Raw genomic sequence first — 18858 nt, forward strand, 5'->3', positions numbered from 1 at the left:
CTTTTTAACTGAAGACGTTTAAGTACATAGGAAGAGAGAATAGTGAAACCTACATACTTGTCCACAGATCGAACAACTCAAGGCTGAGCACATGTCGGGGATATGGTGTAAGTGTGAAAGGGTGGGACAGGAGGTGGTGAAGGGGGGTCCCTGCCGCGCAGGGCCACACACGGGGGGTCCCAGCTGGCGACGGGGCTTAGGCGGCACACGGGGGCCCGGATGGTGGCTCGCGCTGGCCCGCCCTGCCTGCACTATGCAAATTAGCCGCCATCTTTGTTGGCAGTTAATTTGCATATCGTACTGATTAGCCAATGGGAGGCATAGCAAAGGTACGGTCAATTACCATGTTTGTCTATTATTATATAGGATGTTTATTAATAGACTAGTAGCACTCGATAGATGAGAAAGTTATTTGACAAAAAGGGTCTGATTGGACATGGGATCACTAGCCCCATTCCTCAGGGTTGTGAAGGTGATGGGGATCAGTTTTCTGTATATTCTTCCAAAATTATTCCATGCACATACTCACGTGTATATATTTTTCCTCTTCTTACTCCTGTTCCCTGTGGAGTGGGGAGCACAGTGAATTGTTTTGACCCTAGCTCTTTTCACTTAAGTATATATTGAAAATTTTTCCACATCACCACATACAGATCTATTGCATTCTTTTTTTATTATTAAAGGTATATATATTAGAATATAGGCTAATTATATTTTAAGGCTATTGTTAAAATTCATTTATTTTTTATTAAAAGATAGTTGACACTGTATTCCTTTAAAATTTTTAAAAATATAGCCCTAACCGGTTTGGCTCAGTGGATAGAGCGTCGGCCTGCGGACTGAAGGGTCCCAGGTTCGATTCCGGTCAAGGGCATCCTGCACGCCCCACACTGGGGATCAAGCCTGCAACCTGGGCATGTGCCCTGACAATCAAACCATGACCTTCTGGTTCTCTATCTCTCTCCCTTCCTCTCTGTAAAAAATCAATAAAATATATTTAAAAGAAATATATATAATATTTTTATTGATTTCAGAGAGGAAAGGAGAGGGAGAGAGAGAGAGAAACATCAGTGATGAGAGAGAATCATTGATCGGCTGCCTCCTGCACGCCCCACACTGGGGATCAAGCCTGCAACCTGGGCATGTGCCCTGACAATCAAACCATGACCTTCTGGTTCATAGGTCGACACTCAACCACTGAGCCATGCCTGCCAGGCTATATTCTTTTTTAAAAAAACTTATTTTGTTGTTCATATGATGTACATAAAGTTTAACCAATAATTTTCCAGCAAACATTCATGTAACTAGACATTTAAATGCCTTAGATTTGTCAAGTGAACTGTGGTGTTTGAAACATCTTCCCACTCTGGCCGATGTGGCTCAGTTGGTTGAGCATTATCCTGTGCACCGAAAGTTTGCCAGTCAGGGCACATACTCAGGTTGCAGGTTCGATTCCCAATCTGGATGTGTCCAGGAGGCAACCAATCAATGTTTCTCTCTCTCCCCCTCTCCCTTCCTCTTGCTCTAAAATCATTTTTTAAAAAACACACATAAAAAATAAATAAGTAAAACATCTTCCCAGCTGTTTTCTAGTGTGGTCCTCATAGCCCTGTGAGGAAGACAGACCAGAAGACATTTTTTGTAGCTCAGGATACTCTATAAACAATGAGGAGGCGAGAGAGGTTGGTGTTCGTTTAGTGAAGAGTGAAACTGGGTCCCTCCTTTCAGAGACTTGGGTGGTTTGCAGAGCTGGGTCTAGAGGTGCACACACGTCTACCCAGAAAGAAGATGTAAGCGGCGTCTGCGAGTGAATGTGGTGGGTGGCTGGTGATGTTTTGTGGTGGGACATAATGGAAGACTTCATGGCTCACCATGCGATTGAGTTAATGCAGACTGCACACTCCCACCATGAGAGCATTATACCCCTGTGATCGGGCAAGCAAGCAAATAGCGCATCCCTGAATAAATATGTAGTAAACTGCAATAGCAAGGAAGTGTGGATAGGGTGATGCTTGGGAAATCCAGGACTGTAAGTAAAATGTAAGCTGAGATTTGAGGACGAGGAGGGTTAGTCAGGTTAAGAAAGGGGTGAAGTCCCAGGTGGAAGGAACAGACTATACCAAGGCCCAGAGGGAGATAGGCCGTTGTGCTGGAAGTTCAGGGAACAGTGTAGAGATTTGAAGGGATGAGGGATGTGATTTCAGACCCTCAGCTTCTCTCCCTGCTGTTTCAGAAGCCCTCAGTGGTGCGCTGCCTCTCTCTGCTCTTACAAGCATTGGAACCAACGCTCCTCTCTGCTTCTGCCCTCCCCCTTGCCACAGAATTGAGTCCACCCTTAGGAACTAGGACACCAAGGCTGTGCCTGGTTGCCTCATCTGTCCTTCAGAGAATGGGATGCCCCAGCCAAAGGGACAGCTTGCCGTTCCCAGACGTGCACTCCTTGGCTTGCCTGGATGTGCCCTTCCCAGCCTCCGGCCCAGCTGAAAGAAAGGCCGTTACACCTACTCCAAACTCACCCCGCTTCTCCCGATTGGAACATTTCTCCCTCTGAAGTGTCCACTTCTTGTGCGGCCTCCCCCACACAGCTCTCTACGCCCACCTCCTCAAGGGCAGTCTCTCACTCGCTCTTTTTGGCATCTCCCTGAAGCAGTCTAGTCAGTGCTGTTGCACAGGTTCCCAAATCAATCCCTAAACGATGTAATTGAAGGGGGCTCTGGCTGGAGGTGGTGGAAGATTGCCATGCGGGTCTTAGTAAAGGCTGCCTGGGACAGTGTCAAGACTGGTGCTGCCAAATTCCCGGCACTTACTGGCTTTCAGAATTTTGGGAAAAGGCATAGAATTTCCCGGGAATTCCCAAAGTCATATCTTTTGTAACACTGTATTTATGGGTTTTTAAATAAAAATGAGAGACCATGATAAACTGTGAATTATTTTTTCTATGATAAAAGTTTCAGAGGTTTTCTTGTAAAAGAAAAAAATACATATATATAATAGTAAATGCATGGTTTATTATTATTTGGGAACAATATATTGTGACAAGATTATATGTTTTATTAACATGTATAAATGACCTCCACCTGGTATAGATATTTGATAGTAGAAAATGTTAAAGAAAGAGAACATTAACAAAATTAATGCTTGTCTGGCCAGTGTGGCTCAGTGGTTGAGTGTTGACCTATGAACCAGAAGGTCGATTCCCGATCAGGTCACATGCCCAGGTTGCGGGCTTGATCCCCAGTGTAGGGCGTGCAGGAGGCAGACAATCAATGATTCTTTCTTATCATTGATGTTTCTATCTCTCCCTCTTCTTTTCTCTCTGAAATCAATAAAAAAATATTTATTTAAAAAAATGAATGCCTAATAAAAATCATTTAATGTTTTAAGGATAATGCCACAAATATTTAATATGTAAAAGTTATTCTTAATGTGACATTTAAGATCTTTATTTTTAAATTTCCAGACACTAAAATTCATCCTTTTTGGTGTGCAGTTCTGAGTTTTGGCAAATTCATAGTCATTAATCATCGCCAGATAAATAATTCATATAAAGAACTGTGCTATCACCCCCTAAAGATGACATTCCCTTGTGCTACTCCTTTGTAGTCAAACCTCACCTTATCATTAACCCATTACTTATTCTGTTCCTGTAGTTTTGCTCTTTCTAGAATGTTATAGAAATGGAGTCATAGCCGTTTGAGTCTCACTTAGCACAATGTATAGACTGTACCCATCCGTTGTTGCTGCATGTATCAGTGTTTGTGCCTTTCTGTTAGTAAGTATTCTAATGTAAGGATGGGCCACAACTTTCATTTGAAGCACATTTAGGTTGTTTCTGGGCTTTGGCAATTTTGAATAACATTCATTTGCTGGTTGAAACATAGGTTTTCATTTCACTTAGGTAAATCCCTAAGAGTGGGATCGCTGGGTGTATGGTAAGAATAAGGTTACCTGCCAAGCTGTTTCCTACAGTGGCTGTGCTGTGCATCCCCACCATCAGTGTACGCGAGTTCCAGCTTCTCCACGGCCCTGTTCGCATGCGCGGTTGTCAGTTTTTGTTTTGTTTTGGCCATTCTATAGGTGTTTTTCCCTAATGACTAAGGATGTTGCACATCATTTTCATGTGTTTATTTGTCATCTGTATATTTTCTCTGGTGAAGTATCTGTTCAGATCTTTTGTCTATTTCTTAATTGGGATGTTTGTTTTCTTACTGCTAAGTGTGGGGAGTTCTTTATATATCTTAGACACAAATCTTTTGTCAGATATGCGATTTGCAAGTACGTTCTCAGTGAGTAGCTTGTCTTTTCATTCTCTTAATGTGCCTTTCAAAGAGAAGTCAATTTTGATGATATCCAATTTATTTTTTAAAATTTTAATATGTTTTTATTGATTTGAGAGAGGGATAGATAGAAATACCAATGAGAGAGATAGATGTCGATTGGCAGCCTCCTGCATGACCCCCACTGGGGATCAGGCCCACAACTGGGCATGTGCCCTGACTGGGAATTGAACCTTGGTTCATGGGTCAACACTCAACCACTGAGCCACACTGGCTTGGCTATCAAAAAAATTTTAATGAATCCTGTTTCTTATATATTTCTAAGAACCTTTTGCCTAACCCAAGTTCACAAAGAATTTCCCATGTTTTCTTTTAAAAAGTTTATAATTTTTAATTTTACATTTAGATGTATCCATTTTTAGTTAATTTTATAAAAGATATAAAGCATAAGTCAAGGTTCTTATAAAAAAGTTTTTTCCATTTTAGTTGTTTCTATTGTTTCATAACAATTTGTTCACTTTATTGAATTGCCATTTTCTTGTGTAAAAAATCCATTGGTCAGCCTTGGCCGACTTGGCTCATGGTTAGAGCACCAGGCCGTGGACCAAAGGTTCGCAGATTCAATTCCTGGTCAAGGCTGTGTAACTTGGTTACAAACTCAATCCCTAGCCCTTGTTGGGGGAGTGTGGGAAGCAACCGGTTGATGTCTCTCTCTTGCAAGGATATCTCTCTCTCTCTCTCTCCCTCTCCTCCCCCCTTCCTCCCTTCTACTCTAAAAAATATATCCTCAGGTGAGGATTTTTTTAAAAAATCAATTTTGTGTGGATCTAAAATAAAATTGTAAAATACACAAAACATTAATTGCCCTTTCTAATGATCTTGATCTTGGTTCCATGACAAATACTCCAGATGTAGAAAAATTCCTTTCTTTTTGACTTGATGTTGATTGAATAGTTAAAGCGTGTATCCAGCCGAAACCGGTTTGGCTCAGTAGATGGAGCGTCGGCCTGTGGATTGAAGGGTCCCGGGTTCGATTCCGGTCAAGGGCATGTACCTGGGTTGCGGGCACATCCCCAGTGGGAGATGTGCAGGAGGCAGCTGATCGATGTTTCTCTCTCATCGATGTTTCTAACTCTCTATCTCTCTCCCTTCCTCTCTGTAAAAAATCAATAAAATATATTTTAAAAAAAAATAAATAAATAAAGCGTGTATCCAGAACTATTTTCAACATGGACATCGAGGTATAGTTACTTTGAATAAGTTCATTTTCTTCTTTAGTGATGAAAACACTTCCTTTGCCCCAATTTTGGTTTAGCTGTTGCCTTTACTAACCAATACTAATTATTTATTTTAAAATTTTATTAATTTTTTGAGAGAGAGAGAGAGAAACATCAGCGTGAGAGTGAAACATCATTGGGCTGCTTCCTGCATGCCCCCCAATGGGGGATTGAACCTGCAACCTAGGCATGTGCCCTAACCAGGAATTGAACCAGCAACCTTTTGGTGCGTGGGACGGTGCCCAACCAACTGAGCCACACTGGCCAGGGCATCAGGGCACTGCTTTTGCTAATTCAGATTAAGATCAGTTTCTGATTTTATGTGCTAGAATTCCACAATACTCACTTTTTTTTTCCCATTTCTCCTGTATCAAATAGTCAAATGCTAGAAGATTCCAGTGAACATTATTGGGTAGTGTTTGAATAATCTAACAAGTGTATCTCCTAAGAAAGTTAACAGCACTGTATAGAATCACGTGTCAGAATTGCCAGTTTGACTTGTTTCTAAACTTCCTAGAATTCTACTTGTAGGATTTCTATATACTATATATATTAATATATTAACATATATTTGCAAGAATGACTCACCATTAGCAGCAGACAGGGTCATGAACACACACTTACAACACGGCAATGGCTACAAGTAAGACTTGATCAGATTGTGGCACTCGTGTCCTGATTCCCAGAAACGTCAGCCTTGACCTTCAACTCTGCATGTTAATTTTTTATTCTTGCTTTGACGTGAAGTTACTAGTAGTGGATTCCTTGAAGCCAATAACATCTCTAAGGTTTGATTGTTAAGCTTTAATTCTCACCAGAAGATTATACCTTTTCCCATTTTCCCAATTTGTCAATATTTGGGATGTTTCTCTGAATTTGAGATTCAGTAAAACATCAATTTCCTAAGAAAAGTTGGAAAAGAAGTCTTGCATGGAAATACTTGTAAAGAGGTCATAAGGCAGGATTTGAGGAAAGCCAAGTGTTGAAAGGTAACCTATAAGGTGAGCTCCGCAGGGCAGCCGCTGTGTCATATCCGTCACAATGTCTGTGGAACCAGCTTGGCACCTGACCCCTGGAGGTGCTCCATGGAAGTTACTGGCTGAATAAATGGCTGGCAGTGGCTGTTGGGAAGCACTGTGTAAATCACTGTGCTGACAAGATGGTTCAGGTTGTAGAGTTCTGTGGAAGATGAGCTTAGAAAACGCTGAGATCCCTATTGTGCCATGCCTTGAGCAGTGGGCATGGGAGCTTGGATTGTTATACTCTGGGCACTGGGGAGAAAAATCAAACATGATACAGCTGAGTCCTTGTTGGCTCATAGCCAGGTGGTGAACTGAGGGCCAAACAGCCTTTTTTCTTTCTGTTGTTTATCTAACCCAAAGGCCAAAGCTGCGCTAGTCGGGTGGCTCGGTTGGTTGGAGCTTTGTCCTATACACCAAAAGGTTGTGGGTTTGATTCCCAGTCAGGGCACATACCTAGGTTGCGGGTTTGATCCCTGGTTGGAGTGTATATGGGAGGCAAATGATTAATGTTTCTTACATCAGTGTTATGCTCTCTAAAATCAATAAACATTTTTTTAAAATGCCAAAGCTACAGAAAAGTTGAAAGAATGCTACTTTGAACTTTTGTATTTCCTTGCTAACAGTTACATTTTTTTTCTTTCTTTCTAATTATGTTTTTATTGATTTTTTTTAGAGAGGGGAGAAGGAAAAAGAAAAAGAGAGAAATAGGATGAGAGAAACATCCATCGGCTGCCTCCTGCACTCCCCCTACTGGGGATCAAGCCTGCAATCCGGGCATGTGCCCTGTCTGGGAATTGAATCGGCGACCTGTTGGTGCATGGGAGGATGCTCAACCAACTGAGCCACACTGGCCAGGGCTGTTACATTTCCTTGGCATTGTGTCATAAATTGTCCACAGTCCATGCTTGTAGGAGTGTTTCCTTGTGATTAGATTTACGTTAACATTTTTGGTGGGAGCTTACAAGGGTGATGAGTGCTTCCTGTTGCTTCACACCAGGAAGCTGATGGTGCCAGTTGGCCCCAGTAAAGATGATACTGACTGTAATCACCTGGTTACGTTGGTGTCCGTGAGGACTGCTTTCGTTTAAGGCAGAGAACTTTGGGGTTTTTGTTGGTGGTGTTGGTTGGTTGGTTAGGTTTTGAAAGCAGAGAACTTTGGAAGGAGCTCTTCTTCACTGACTTTTAGGATAGCTGACAGCCATTTTGGAAAAGAGACTATTTCTCTGTCATTTGTACCTGCTATTGAGAAACATCTTGATGTAGGCCAGTGATGTTCAACCCTTTTCATCTCACGGCACACATAAACTGGTATAATTAGTTTCTGCGGCACACCAAAAAATAGATTTTTTGCTAATCTGAAAAATAAAATAGGTATAATTTTTATTGATTCACGTCTGATGGCTATTGTTTGCTGGCTGTTGTCATTTTTTTATTTGGAAATCTAAGGGAAGAGAGGTCAGTGCTCCTAACTAAGTAGTCAGGTATTGCATGTTTTAAAATTTCTTATAGCACACTGGTTGAAAATCGCTGATGTAGTCAAAAAAGCTGTGAGCCAGGAAATGGGATTTGGGACCTAGCTCTACAACCATCTCTCCCCATGACTTGTAGATAAGTTATGTCATCTCCCTGGGCTGAACCCTTGTACATATAAGGAAATAGACGCTCAGAGAGGTGAAGCAATTTGCCCAAGGCCACTCAGCTGGTAAGTAGCAAAGCTAGGATTCAAACCCAGTTCTCTTTGGGCCAAAGTCCTACACTTGCCCTTTTGCCAGTCTGCCTCCTCCGAGGTGGCTGGTCATCACTATGGTGGCACCAACCACTACGTACCAGTGCTGAAAACCCAGCAGAACACCAGCCCTGAGGGATCTAAGGTGAAAGGGAAGAGAGAGGTACCTCTCTCACCCACGTTGCTCTCCTGCATGTGGCAGGCTGTTCCTAGGAAGGCTGGGCGCCTCAGGCAACTGGTAGGCGGGTGTTGGACGCTGCTCAGCCACCTTTGGAATAAGTACTTTCGTGCGGATGTTACAAAGGCGAGCTGCCAAAGGACTTACATGCATGCATATTAGCATATCCAATGGACACAGGCACTGGGGCGGTGGGGGCTTGCCCAGGGTGGGAATGGCGGGGGGAGAGGGTGTCAATTGGGGAAAAAGAAGACATATGTAAAACTTTAGACAATAATTTAAAAAAAAAATTTTTTTTAAAGGCTAGCTGCTGGCGCTGTTCCAGCCCCCGCCTGTCCAGACAGGGAAGTGCAGGCCTCACGTACCTGGCCGTGGCCTGGGTTAGGGTCAGTGCCTAGGATCCCCAAGTTGGCCCATGAGTCCTGAGGGCAATCAGGTGGATGGAGAAGGTACTGCCTGAGCCTGCCTGGGTCCCTGGGGGCACGGAGAGAGACTGGAAGCCTTCATGGGGGAAAGGTGTGCAGAGCCTTGCCAAGCAGATCGCTGTGGGTGGGGCGTTACCGCCTGCGTGCGCTCACGCCCCAGGATTTGGGTGAGGTTCTCGAGGAGGCAGCCAGCAAGGAGGCCATGGTGGCGACACGGCACTCCAGGACTGCCCTGCCAGCCCTCTGCGCTGGCGACCGGCCCACCAGCCTGTCATTTTCCTGGTTAGCATCTCTCCCCAAGGGCAGGAGCACTGAGCACCTCATGCCACCCTGTGTGCTTCCCAGGAGCAGTTCTGAGGAAGCACAGGCTCTGGCTCAGTCAGGACATGGTCTGTTAAAGCCACGTTGTCCTCTTGCTGTAGAGTTGAGAGTCCGGGAGAGTCTGTCCCACGTTCACGGGCCTGCAGGGTACGGGGCTGAACTTGGGGCCAGGGCCAAAGTGGCCTGGCCAGGAGCAGGCAGTGCCGGGTGGGCCCTGAGGGGGTTCCGGGAGTTCTACCTCCTCCTGCAGTGCATCTTGGAGGACCCACCCACACACCCACTGCACTGGCAGCCAGGTAGGCAGGGCAGAAGGATCCCTGCAGAGGGGGACCTCCGCAGGAAAGCAGTGTTTCCAGTAGCACCTTGGAGCAGTGGCTGGGCTTTACCTTGATTCTTTTGCGGGAGCCCCATCGCCCTCCTGCCAGATGGGGCTGAAATCCAGACTGGGAGCTGACATGACCCGACGTGTAAGGCCTTCCGCTTTCTAAACGAATCCGCCAAGTCATCACTAAGTCACGCCAGTCTCGGCAATTCCCCGCCGCTCCCGCACACCCTCCTGGCCAGCCCTGGGTCCTGAGGCGCCAGGGCAGCTGGGACCAGCTTCCTCACTGAGCTCTCGCAGGCTGTCGTGTTGGCACACACTCAGGAGCCGCTCCTGGCAGCGCCGAATGAGGATGGAAGGTGAGGCCTGGGCCGATTCTCTGACTCCACGGTGCTTTGATGTTTCAGAAGCTGCTCTGGGCTCCCTGAGGTTGAATTCTCTCGTTTGTCCTTTCTCTCCCTCACCTCTGGTTCGCCCGTCCCTCTTTGGGGGACTTCATGCTTTTCAAGTATTTGTTGACTAGGCCCTTATCAGGGACCTCAGAGAGCAACCAGATAGGCGTGCACCTGGCAAGGAAAGGGAGAGCAGAAAGCAAATACTGAGACTGAGAGCCAACACCAGGTGAGCTGCTCGCTCCTGAGCCAGTTTCACTCGAGGGGAACCAGAGCTTTGGCGAGGGAGACAGCGAGCAGTGTTGGGAGGAGGCTCTCTCTTCTGCTCAGTCTTATGAAAGAAAGACTGCTGCAGGCACGGAAAACCGCCCATCTCCCCTCCTCTCTCTCCTCCTTCCCACCCTCCCAGTCCAGGCGGCGAGCGCTCCACAGCTGCTGCGGGGCAGATGTGTTCTAGTCTGTGTTGTTACAGTGGGCACCAGGCAGATGTGCAGCCCACCCACTCGCTGTGTGCGGCGTCCTGCCTGAGCTGCCCGCTGCTCTGGAGGTCTGCAGGGAACGCCGTGACACCACGGGCCAGGATGCCGCATCCTGAGAGAGGCGGCGTCTTCGGCTTCTGCTGCTGCTGCTTGCTACTTTCTAAACCAGGGGTCCTCAAACTACGGCCCGCGGGCCACATGCAAATACAAATATTGTATTTGTTCCCGTTTTGTTTTTTTACTTCAAAATAAGATGTGTGTAGTGTGCATAGGAATTTGTTCATAGTTTTTTTTTAAACTATAGTCCGGCCCTCCAACGGTCTGAGGGACAGTGAACTGGCCCCCTGTTTAAAAAGTTTGAGGACCCCTGTTCTAAACTAATGATGTCTCATGTTTGTATCATGCTTTCAGACTTTTTGCTTACTAAACACAGCACATGTTCATTATAGGAAATTTAGGAAAATCAGATAAGCAATAAGAGAAGAAATAAAAATTATCCCTAAGAAATATTCATCATTAATATTTTGGTGTGTGAATTATATAATACAGATGTTTTTCACATTTACTCTGTCATCTGAGCCTTGCTGCTTGCCTTAGGGAAGGCATGTGGATATTAATCCCATCTCAGATGGGAGAATGAGCCACAGAGAGGTTAGAGGTTGCCCAGAGGGGCACAGCCTGGTGCTGGCAGGGCTGGGAGTGTACTTGGCATGCAGCCCTCTCCCTGTCCTCTCACCTGGACTGCAGCAGAGCCTGGGCAGGGGCTCTGATCTGCTGAATCGTCTTATCCAAGGGTTAAACAGATGGCGCCTAGGTGACACTTTGGCCTCTCAGTGACGTAGGAGAAAAGATAGGAGATAGGCTTTTTGGATTTAAAGTATTGCCATTCCGACACTTCCGCTTCATCTTGGTTATTGGGGTTCTAGAGGCCACACATGAAGAGTGAGTGATAGACTGAGGGAGAGGAGTGGTCGGGAAGCTGTCCAATGACACATGCTGCAGTAACAGAGGTTTCACCTGGGGGGGTGGCTTTGGGAGGAAGGTGGTGCAGGCTGAGCCTGGGTGCCCAGAGGTAAGGGAGGACGGGACTAGGAAGGGTCCACTCTCCAGGATACGGACACTTTGTAGCATTAGGGGTTCAGGAATGGAAGTGAGAGGCCGTAGCATGGAGCTCCTCCACCCTGAAGGCAGACAGCTCCTGGCTCTGCATCCAGGCTCCAGCGGTCATGCAACTTACTTCCCTCTTCCTTGCTCTGGTTTTGTCCTCTGAAAATGGAGGTGATACTAGTACCTGCTCCTCACTTGTGATGGCTATGTGAGGAGCTTACAGTCATGCCTGGCACACAGAACGCTGTGTGCTGTTTGGTTCAAGCAGAATTGGAGTAGGCCCCACGTAAAAAGAGTCATGGGAGCCTCTGTGTGTGTGTGGCTGTGACCTGCTTCCCCAGCCTGCTCTAGACCTGCCACCACCTCTCCGGGGCTAGGAGTCTGCATTTCCCCCTTCCTACCCCTTAGTCTGTATATAAAATAAAACCACTTCCTGATTTTATTTTTTTCTCTGAACCCTTTTTTCTCTAATGAGCATATTTTACTTGTAAGGTCATTTCTGGATGACCCAGCTCTCCTTGGCCTTGAACCTTTGAGGCCTCCAGCAGAGGCCATTTCCTCCTCCTCAGGACTCGGCCTCCCTCCTCCCTTCCCCTGTTTGTGTACAGCCTTTCCCGCAGTCACAGTCGTGCAGGTGCTGGTCTTATCTTCCTCCCTGACTGGAGTGTAAACATTAAAGGCTCTCGAGGATTAGCTGCCAACCCCCCACCCTGGCCTGCAGAGCCACGTCCTGTGAGTGACCCGAGCCCCTCCTGCGCACTGCTCGTGGGGTCTGCTCAGTAAGCAACTGCAGAGTCAAAGTGGGGCAGAAGCAGCCAGCACCCCTCCCAGGGGGAAAGGAAGCCAAGACAAATGAGCTACCTCCCCCAGCTCCCCTGGCAGGCACTGCCTGGACTCCTGCGCCCCCTGCTCACGGCTCTGCCTGTTAACTGTCATCCCGATGAGCCCCTTGTCTGACTGGGATGGGCTGAGAGCAGCTGGGCGCCCTGGACAACTGAAACCTGAGGACAGGTGATCTCTATGGGGCAGGTCCATGAATGGAAATCTTTTTTCCAGTTATAAAAATTATTCATTTGTCCAGCAAATTTACTGTCTGCCAGTTGTCCTCTGTCTTGAGGATCAGTATGAATCTAACATGAAAATCTCTGCCTGGTGGGGTTTATATCCTTTTGGGGAGACAGAAATAGTAAACAAATTAGTTTTAAAAATTCATATATATGTATACACACACATACACACACGTATGTTTTATACATGTGTGCATATACATATGTATACATGCATGCGTGCATCCTATTCCAGATAGTGGTAAGAGCTACAGAGAAAACTGAAGCAGAGAAGGGAAATGGAAGTGCCCGAGAGAGGGCTGGGTTGACTTTAAATCCTGTGATCAGGTTGACTGTCATGTTTAAGCAAAACCCTGAGGAGGTGAGGCAGCCAGCCATGTAAATAGGTAGGACATTTTCAGCTGGAGGAAACAATTGCAAAGCCCCTGAGGCAAATGCGCCTGCATCGTTCAAGAGCAGCCTGGCCGAGTATACCAGGAGGGGAGAGGGAAGGCCTGGCAGGTCAGTGTAAAGATGGGCAGGAAGCTCCTGGAGGGATTTGATCACAGAAGGGGCAGAATCTGACTTAAAAGGATCACTCTGACTGTGGTGGGGAGGGTGGAGGGTGAAGCCAGTTCGGAGGCTGTTGCAATAATACAGGCAAGAGATGATATTGGCTTGCCTTGGCTGGTTTTGTTCAGAGGTTAGAATGTCGGCCTGAGCACCAAAGCATTGTGGGTTTAAATCCTACTGAAGGGCACATAATGTACCTGGGTTGCAGGTTCAATCCTTGGCCCCGGTTGGGGTATGTGCAGGAGGCAGCCAATCAATGTGTCTCTCATTGATGTTTTTCTCTCTCTCTCCCTCCCTCTCTCCTTTCCACTCTCTGTAAAAATCAACAGAAAAAACATCCTTGGGTGAGGATTAACAACAACAAAAAAAGAGAGAGAGAGAGAGCCCAGCCGGTTTGGCTAAGTAGTTAGAGTGTCAGCCTGCAGACTGCCAGCTGCTTTCATTCACTCATTCAGCAAATATTGTTAAGCACCTACCACCATGTGCCAGGCCACAATTGTCAAGAAACCAGTACAGGTTAGTCAGTACCCAGACTAATGATTGATTGGAAAGCATGGGTTGTGGGTTCAATTCCATCAAGGGCACTTACCTTGGTTGCAGGCTCGATCCCCAGCCCCGGTCGGGAGGCAGCCAAGATGTGTCTCTCTCACATCGATGGTTTTCTCTCTGTGTCTCTCCCCTCCCTTCCACTCTCTAAAAATCAATGGGAAAATATTCTTGGGTGAGGATTAACAAGAAAAAGAGAGAGAGAGAGGATGTTGGCTTGGACCAGGGTCATAGCAGTGAAAGTGATGAGCAGTGATTCGAATCTGGGTATTTATTAAAGACAGAGCCAACAGGATTTGTTGGCACCAACATTTTGGCCTGAGTTACTGGAAACTTGGAATTGACATTTACTGAGATGGGAATGATGTTGGTGAGGGTGGGGGCGGGGGCGCGAGGGCAAGGGCTCAGTATGAATGTGTTAGACTTGAGATACTATTGGGCATCTATGTGGAGATATCAGAGAATCTGAGCTGGAGAAATAGATAGGAGCCATCAGTATATTGAAGGTATCAAAAGCCACAGATGAGCATAAGGTCATGCAGGGAGGAGTGTAGATTGAAGGAGACCCTAAGAGGTCAGAAAGAAATTGCTCACTGACTCCAGCAAAAAGATTGCTCAGGAGCAGCCAGGGAGGTCAGAGGAAAACCTGGAGCCAATAGAGGAGAAGGCGTAACGGAGGAAGGACTCCGCAATGCACCACATGCTCTGATAGGTCAAGTGAGATGGAGATGATACATGTTCAGTACAGAAAGTTTAAGACAGACAGTGACATAGGAACAGTAACTCACCTACTGCCCTATTCGTACATGGAAACTTCCATTCTTTCTCTAGTCATTTTTATAGGATTTTTGCTATATAATTGAATTCTGCTATTTTCCACTACCGTTACTAAATATTCTATGAAAACATGAGTTTCATGGCTGGATAATACTCCATTTTCTGGAGGTGCCCTCATTTATTTAACCATTCCTCTACTATTGTACATTGAGATATTTCTGTTAGTTTTCATTATTATAAAATTTTCATATTTATAAAAGTTGATTTCATTTTTATAAGTAACTGCATCAAACAGCCTAGTCCAGTTTCCTATGAGGGGAATTACAAGGTTACAGGCATGAGCACTTTCAGGGGAAGCTTGGGCTTAGGAGCCACAGATTCTCCTGGGCCGAACTGGCTGATCCTGGCTTCGCTGAGGGCTCTTCTGGACCCCTCTGACCTTGGGGAGGCTCAGAAGTCACTCAGCCCTGCTGACCCCTCTGCCTTCCACCTCCAACTGTGTGTCCTGTTTTCCCGGGTTGGTCAGCTTCATTCCCTCTCACCAGGCTGCCGCCTGTCAGTGCGCTGCCCTTTCTTTGCCACCAGCCTCCCTCCCCACGCCCGGCAGGAGGCATTGGTCAGAGCTGCCTCAGAGGGCAGTGTGGGTGCTCAGCGCACTCAGTCTTGTCTGCCTTCCTCTCTCCGAGATTAGAGAGATTATTTTGTGAACATTGAGGGAAAAGGGTGTGAGTAGCGAGTCTGGTCCATAGTCCCTAGAGATGTGTGTCAGAAGTTTGAGGGGCTTGGATGGAGGTGTCAGGCCTAGGGATGTGGCTGTTCGAATCACTTGGCCTCTTGCCAACCGTGCCAGGTGCCACTTGTGCTCCCAGATAGGAGTGTGTCTAGCTGGGAGTCACCAAGATCAGAACAGCACTGGGAGGCTGAGCCAGGGAGTCAGCAGGCAGGGCCCATGGAGCTCTTCTGCCCTGCCCTGCCGCTTCAACTCAGTGGGGCACAGGTGGGCACCAGGGGAGCATGCGGCTCTGGGAGAGGCTCTCCTGCCTGGCTCCTCAGCCTTCCACTCTCTAAAAATCAATGGGAAAATATTCTGGGGATCCGGGGGTGGCCTTTCCCTCCCGCCAGTGCCCCCACTAGCTTTGCAACCCTGGCTCAGAGTCCAGCTGAATGATCTCCAGTCCGCCCTCCACAGTGGCCGGAGGAATTCTTTTCAAATGCAGCTCTGAACCTGTCCATCGTCTTCAGAACCCTCCTAGGCTCTCTGCTGCTCTTCGGATAAACCCCTATCCTTCACTTGCCCTTTGAGGCCCGAGGGATTGCCAGCCTCCACTAGACCAGCCTCCCTGCCTTCCTGGCACGCCAGCCACACAGCCCTTGCTCCCACCCCTCCGAGGGTCCATGCCCTCCTCCCTTTGAGGGGCCTTTCCCATCTGTTTCCCCGTTGCCCTGTCACCCCACTCACCTGCCTCTGGGTCAAAGGCCGCATCTCAGGAACACCTTCCTGAGTACCCATCCTGGAGGGGCGTGCTCCGAGAGTGCCGCCACTGCGCTCGGCGCTGTCCTCCACAGCCTGGCCGTCCTTCCCAGTTGTGTATTTGTGCTGGTTTCTTGACTAATGTGGCCTGGCACATGGTGGTAGGTGCTTAACAAATATTTGCTGAATGAGTGAATGAAAGCAGCTGGGAGGGACCAGAGGAAGAGTGGAGGGGCATCGGTGGCATCAGCAGCCACAGCACCTGAGGTCCTGGGATGAGAAGGGGCTGGAAGGGGCCCTGGTGTGGCCCCTGGTGCTGTCACAGCTGCCCTCCCCGCACAGCCTCTTGGAGCAGCGAGGGGTCCTCAGCTCCCGAAAGCCCCCAGGCTAGGACCTGGGCAGGCCTTTTACCTCCTCTATGTCTTTCAGCAAATTCCTCAGTTTTCTTTGTTCAAGACACTTTATAAACATTTCTCCCTTTCCCCCCAGTGATGAAAGTATCTCATGCTCATTGTAAAGAATTTGGAGAACACAGAAAAATGTAATTAAGAAAATAAGAATCACCTATAACTCCCGCTCAGCAAAAAGAACCATGTTGAGGCTGTGTTTCTTGTGAAAGCTGTAGGTTTTCAGCCTCTCCTCAGTCTTCAGTGGCACAGGCAGAGGCGGCCGGGGCGGGGAGTTGCTGGCTGGAGTCTCCCCTGCTCGGGCTGCGGTCACCTTGGGGACTCCTTGCTGGTCCCTGGTGACAGCCTTTTTCCCACTGGATCTCTCTCCGGGCACATTCTCAGTAGCTCCCTGAGGCCAGCTTTTCCTTTCATTTTAGTTTAACTCCACTCCACGGCCCACGGGCCTTAGGGCCTGACTCTTGGTGGCATTGGAAGAACCCCAGAGGTGAGGGGCAGGGTGGCTCCTGGGTGTCTTTTCTCTGGTTCGAGCACTCTGAACCAAACCAGCCCCAGGCCACACCTAGGGTCGAACTGCCGGGGTAGATCCATTACAGCCAGAAAGCCACACAGGCCACTTGTGTGCCCTGAGGGGAGTGGGGTGCCCGGATTGGCAGATGGGGGAGAGAGCACCCTGGAGTTGCTCTTCAGGGAAACCAGGGCATTGGGTCAGTACCCAGACTGGAAAGCTTGGGAGAGAATGAACCAGGCCCGTTCTCTCATGGCCTCCCTTACGGCTGGTCCTGAGACGTGGGGCTAGGTCTGCTGACCCTTGTCCTGCTATGGGGGGTGGGGGGGATGGGGAGAGGAAATACAGCAACTGGGTCCACTGTACGGTGGGGGACGGAGCAGGGAGAAGTGGAGGAGGGTTTGGATTCATCTCTCTGAACAGTGAAGCCTGGGCTGGAGTCGGGAGCTCCCTGTCAGTTCCCTGTTCCCACAGTGGGTTGTAAGGAAGGAGCTGGGAAATTGTGTGTTTATGTCCCTGGAATTCCAATAGGCTGGTACAGCTCTGGACTTGGCTACCACTTGCTCCACACAGTCCCTAGAATGAGCCAACAGTGACAGTAGCAGCAGCCACAGTCCCTCTTTGTTGGACACTTACTGTATGCCAGCACTAGTGAGCAGTTTAATCCTTAGGACAGCTGCTCAGGTTAGGTGGTATTCCAGTTTTAGGGCTGAGAAACTCGAAGGGGTTGGTGTCTTCACCTGAACTCGGGGAGGGAGGGGGCAGGGGGTGCAGAGGCAGGGTTTGAACCCAGGCCTCACGCAGAAGTCAGTGGAATTAACTTCTGTGAATTATTGCATCTCAAAGGCAGTAATACATGAGAATCAGTACAGTGGCAAATGCTGTGCGGAGAACAGTGTGACAGTGGTTATGCTTTTAGTCTGTATATTCATTCAACAAGTGTATGTTGAACACCCACTAAATGCCGAGCACCGTGCCGGGTGCTGGGTCCTACCTTGGAAAGATAGAGGGCACTGCCTGGGAGACTGATAACGTGGTGAGCCCAGACCAGTGAACAGACTGGCAGTTTGGTACAGTAATTGCAGAGCTGGAGGACCTGGGCCAGGGTTGCAGCAAGAAGGAACAGAATGGAGCCGGTCAAGGAGAGCTTCCTGGAGGAGGAGGTGCAGGTGGACCTGAAGGAGCAGGCCTGGCTGGCAGAGGGGCAGCATTCCAGGCTGAGCCCCGTGTTCAGGGAGTGATGTGGGAACATGGGCGCGTGGGCTGGGCTGGAGAAGGAGCCAGGACCAGCGCCTGTGCTGTCTTCAGCGCACAGCGGTTGTCTTCTGGCAGGGAGTGTCCAAGGGCTTTGATGGGGGTGTTCTTGACAGAAATCGCAACTGGCGGCTAGACAGAGGTTTCAGGGGTGATGGCTCCAGACTGAGTCTAAGAGCAGCTTCCAGACCTCGGGGCCCCGGCTAGGCAGGGACATACCAGCTTCTGGTCCAGTCTCACCCAGCACCACGACTGAGTACAGCACAGTGATTGGGACTTGAGCCAACCTGCCTGGGCTCAAATCCTGCTCCTTCCGTTAATGTGTGACCTGAGCCAGTTACTTGCCCTCTGTTCACGGTCTCCTCATCGGTTAAATGGGGATAGGAATAGTACCTGACTCGGGGTCGTTGTGAGGATGAGATGTGTTTGTACACATGGACCTGGTGTGTAGTAAGCCCTGGAGAATGGAAGGACCATGGTGGTGGAGGTGGGGAGCCCGAGGCTCTGCAGCTGTGACCATGCTTGGGGTCTGGTGACCAGCGAGGCCTCTGTGGCTGTGCCACCTGGTGAGGGGGCCCGCACGCTCACTGAGCCCGCTCAGAAGTACAGCCTGCCAGTGCGGGCGTCAGGAAGGCTCTACTTCCTGAGGACGACTACACTTGGAAAGAGGAAGGCTCTAGGTGGCTTCGTTGCTCGGGCCCTAGACCAGACCTCTCTAGAGCTCTGGATCACTTGGGGTAAGCTCCTAAC

At 48.3% G+C, this 18858-nt stretch overlaps 1 protein-coding gene across 5 annotated transcripts in view; it reads left to right on the top strand.

Annotated features, from left to right (window-relative positions):
- PPARD (peroxisome proliferator activated receptor delta) overlaps positions 1-18858 on the top strand; it is a 75566-nt gene that overhangs the window by 35606 nt on the left and 21102 nt on the right. The window contains exon 1 of one of the 5 annotated variants that reach the window (XM_023764760.1): positions 9816-9907. The exons of the other annotated variants lie outside the window; for them this stretch is intronic. The gene's annotated coding sequence lies outside the window, so the exon portion shown is untranslated. Of the gene's footprint in view, positions 1-9815; positions 9908-18858 lie in introns of those variants that run through there. 5 annotated transcript variants of the gene reach the window in all.

This window comes from Myotis lucifugus, unplaced genomic scaffold (genome assembly GCF_000147115.1).
Source record: "Myotis lucifugus unplaced genomic scaffold, Myoluc2.0 scaffold_347, whole genome shotgun sequence".
NCBI classification, from domain to species: Eukaryota; Metazoa; Chordata; class Mammalia; order Chiroptera; family Vespertilionidae; genus Myotis; species Myotis lucifugus.